The sequence below is a fragment of the Gavialis gangeticus genome, unplaced genomic scaffold, assembly GCF_001723915.1.
Source record: "Gavialis gangeticus isolate Ggan-Ray unplaced genomic scaffold, GavGan_comp1, whole genome shotgun sequence".
In the NCBI taxonomy this organism is placed as follows: domain Eukaryota; kingdom Metazoa; phylum Chordata; order Crocodylia; family Gavialidae; genus Gavialis; species Gavialis gangeticus.
In genome coordinates this window covers 9,702,303-9,706,746 of record NW_017729019.1, presented here as the reverse complement: position 1 = coordinate 9,706,746, position 4,444 = coordinate 9,702,303, and the positions used below count along the sequence as shown (strand labels likewise).

Here is a 4,444-nt window from a genome sequence, read left to right as displayed (position 1 = left end):
AAAAAAAAAAAAAAAAAGAAAAGGAAGAAAAAGCAAGGACACTACTAAAAATATCCAAAAGAATAGAGAAAAAATGTAAAAGTATAATCCTTACAGTAATGGCACGATAAAGAAAGGAGATGCCAGACAGGTAAAAAATGGGGCTGAAGAGCAGCTCTCTCTGGCAACAAAACTTTAAGAAAACTCAAAACACTGAATCTGTATTAGCAGTTGCTATCTTAGAAAAACTTAACTTCACTGCAGACATGTGTAACCCATTCATGAGCTGTTAATAGAAAAAAAAACTGAAAGGGCATCAGCTTTTCATAATGTAGATTTTTCTATTATAATTAGATGACAAATGTAATGCTGTTATGGTCAGCAACAGGAAATGTGGAAACCGTGTTGAACACCAACGCACACTTTGCTATATCATTACAGAACTGAAAGCAAACAGTATTATATTAACATTGCTGTGATAACATTTTCCATAAAAAAGCAAAATAGATAAAGTAATCTCTGAGAATGTGAAATACTTACACCCTTAAAGGACTGGATAAAAGTTTTCCGAAAATACTACTGTACAAGGCTAAGTTTAACTCCCTAACACATCAACAGCCAGAACATAAAAAACAAAACAAAAAAAGCTTCAGCGTCATGTTAACATTATTTGCAAATGAAACTAGTTATGGGGTATAGTAAACACACTACAGGGTAGGGAGCGAATTCAGGCAGATTAAGACAGACTGGGGAAGTGGGCAGATCTGCACAGAATGCAATTTAACAAAGATAAGTGCAAAGTGCTGCACCTGAGGAGAAAGAATCACCAATACATCTTATAGACTAGGAAGAACCATTCTAAGTAGCACATCAGTGGAAAGGGATCTCAGAGTCATAGTTGATGCAAAAATGAACACAAGTCGCCATTAAGACAAGGTAATAAGTAAGGCTAACTGCACTCTTTCTTGCATTAGTAGGTGCATCATGAGCAGGTCTAGGGAGGTGATGCTTCCCCTCTATGCAGCACTGGTGAGGCTGCAGCTGGAGTACTGCGTCCAGTTTTGGGCGCCGCACTTCAAGAGGGGTGTGGATATGCTGAAAAGGGTTCAGAGGAGGGCTACTTGTACAGCTGAGGGCCGGCAGGTAAGATGAAGACAGACCGAGGGACCTGAATCTCTTCAGGCTCCATGACAGAAGGCTAAGAGGTGATCTTGTGACTGTCTACAAACTCATCGCGGGGGGTGGGGGGGAATGTCAGCAGGGAACAGGGGATACTCTGTTTACCAGGATGCCTGTTGGTGTTACTAGAAACAATGGCCATAAATTGAAGGAGAGTAATTTTGGTTGGGCATCAGGAAAAAATTCCTTATGGTGATGGTTGTCAAAATATGGAATGGGCTTCCAAGGGAGGTGGTGCTTTCCCCTACCTTGGGGGTGTTCAAAAGGGGATTAAACAAGCACCTGGCTGGGGTTACTTGACCCCAGTGCTCTTTCCTGCCCAGAGCAGGGGGTTGGACTCAGTGATCTAATAGGTCCCTTTTGACGCAAGAAATCTATGATATAGTTCACTTACGTGCACAGTCTGGAATTCCACTACTCCAACCAACACCATTGCCATCAATCACACAATTAATTGATGATCTTCCAATTAATCTGTACCTAAGCAGGAGAAAAAAAGAAAACCCTTTCAAATAAGTTACTGGAAGCTCCCAGCCAGCATCTGATACACATAGATATACTTCTGTTCCACCAACAAAATACAGCAGCAGCAAGTTTTAAGCTGCAACTCTCTTGAGGTCCTTTTTATGAGTGCCACCCAGAGAGTGCCATACAACATCAGCACAATTAGGCACGCAAACATGAGTTGCAAGATAAACCCAGAGACGTCAAACAAAAATCCACAGGTGTTGTGTTTCTGAGTTCTTTGCAACAGAAAAACTGATCTGTTTTACTGTAGGCAAAAAAAAGGGCAAAAGCTAAGAGCTAGCATTTTCCAAGGTGTGCCTTGAATCAGTCCAGGGGGTTCTTGAGTGTACAAAGGCTGAGAAACACTGATCTAGAGAAACCAAAAAAGCTATTAAGAGTGTATTCCATGCATTTCATTCCACAAAATGTTCCTTAGTAGGAACAAAGATGATTTTTAAAAGTAGCTCTTGGAATTTAAAAAAATAAATAGCTAAATAAATTAAAATTAAAAAATAATAATGCCTGAACAAAGACTGCTTCAGGTACATTGAAAAAGGCTGTTGTAACTGAAAAATGTAAATCTAAGATGCATGACCAACAGATCAAGGGAGGTGATGCTCCCCCTCTATGCAGCACTAGTCAGGCCGCAGTTGGAGTACTGTGTCCAGTTTTGGGCACCGCACTTCAAGAGGGACACGGAGGATCTGGAAAGGGTTCAGAGGAGGGCCACCTGCATGATTAGTGGTCTCTGTGAAAGACCCTATGAGGAGAGGTTGAGAGATCTGGATCTCTTCAGCCTATACAAAAGACAGCTAAGGGGTGACCTTGTGGCTGCCTATAAATTTATCAGGGGAGGACAGCAGGGAATTCGGGATGCACTTTTTCCAGAGCGCCCCAGGGAGTACCTAGGAATAATGGGTACAAACTAGTGGAGAGTAGATTTAGGTTAGTCATTAGGAAGACATTTTTTACAATAAGGGTGGCCAGAGTCTGGCATGTGCTTCAAAGAGAGGTGGTGCTGTCACCTAACTTGGAGGTCTTCAAGAGGAGGCTTGGCAACCATCTGGCTGGGGTTGTCTGACCTCAGTTCTCTTTCCTGCCAGGGGCAGGGGGGTCAGACACGATGATCCAGGGATGGGTCCCTCTGACTCTATAATCTATGAATTAGGTCATAAAGAGGACAAAAAAAACCAAACTCACTAGACTCAACCTTTTCGAATTGGACAGACAGGACAAGTATAACTTCAGACTTCTCAAGAAAACACAAATGGCCTTCAGAAATTTCTAAGTATAAAACATTCCAATAAAAACTTAAGCATTAATTTGATGCTAGCTAAAAAAAACAACACAGTAGTATGAGAAAGAAGGAAAAGCATTCATTGAAATCCTTACCCATCATTACAAGAAAATGTCACTGTTGAACCAAAACTAAGATCAGTCTCTATATGAATGGTACCATGTGTCAGGTCTCCTGGATGACCACAGAGCTTTGCTGAAAGGGAACAAAGATGGGAATTAAGTGTCCATAAGGTACCTTAACTTTGTACTTCCTAGTTTTCCAAGATCTGAATCTCAGTTTCTTGTAGGAATCCCCAGATCCCAAGTCCCCCTGGGGAGGGGGTGGGGGGCAGGAGCTATGACTTATCAATGTTATGCTTCTAAAAATATAGTTCTTTCTTTCCTGGCAACTCGCTGTGGACCGGCAACCAGTGGCTCACGGACCGGCACCGTTCCGCAGACCACCACTTTGAGAAGCACTGCCTTAGACTGAGCCACTCAGGTCACGAGAATGCCACCTGTTCAGCTACAGTCCAGGTATCCTGCTGCCATACCAACTGGTTATACTGTGTGTTTGTTGTTCACCCAAGTGGTAGTGGTCTAGGCTGCTTTTCCCCCCAAAAGGGTTAGTGCAGTAACTGGGCAGCTAAGATCATGTGGCTTATTACCAGAACAGCCTGATATTCAGGCACACAGAAAAAGATACTGGGGGAATATACCTACATTTTGGAAAGAGGGAAGGGAAGGGGGAATCTCAAATATGGATCACTAAGCTTATCCTGATCCTTATAAGACACTGCAACCTGGGCAATTGTGCAAGTTTTAGTGTTCAGAAAAACCCAGGCATACGAAAGTAAACGGTTCTCAAACTAGGGTCTCCAGTCACATCAACTACGTAACTATTTGAACTTTAACAGCTCTGCATGCTTACTCAGGACCACCTCCACTCCCTGCCTCACACCTATATTGTGTGACTAACAATACACAGCCCTTATTATAACCTGGAAACAGACTTACCACCTAACAGTTGCAAACAGACAGGTAGGGGCTGGGGGTCACAGCCACCCTGCCCTTCCCATGTTGCTGAGAGTAAAAGGACCCTGGGTACATGGGGGAGAACTGTGCAGGGAAGGGGACCCAGCAAAGAAAAGGACAAGTGCCCTAACATACCATTTTGTGATCTGGCTGTAGGAGTAGATTTCCTCCCAAACAATAGGGCTTGATAGCGATACTTACTGCAGGGGTGTCAAGTGAACAGTGTTCAAGGCAGTTTCACAAAAGACTCAAAAGCCGCAAGCCAGCCCCAACGCTATTACTGACCTGTGGTTTTTCTCTCAGTGGCATGGGCAGGTGGGGGGTCATGCAGGTCACTGAGGGAGGAAATGCTTTACCTCAGGCAGCATCTTGCACTTGCAGACTCGCCACGGCTGCAGCTGGATCCTTGTGTCCTGGGGCACGCAGAGCTTATGGGGCCTGTGGAGAGCCTCACTTCAGCAGCACA

The 4,444-nt window shown here is 43.6% G+C and overlaps 1 protein-coding gene across 1 annotated transcript in view; it reads right to left on the bottom strand.

The window, feature by feature from the left end:
* Positions 1-4,444, bottom strand: part of LOC109295268 (complement component receptor 1-like protein) — a 71,191-nt gene that overhangs the window by 8,419 nt on the left and 58,328 nt on the right. The window lies entirely within an intron of this gene.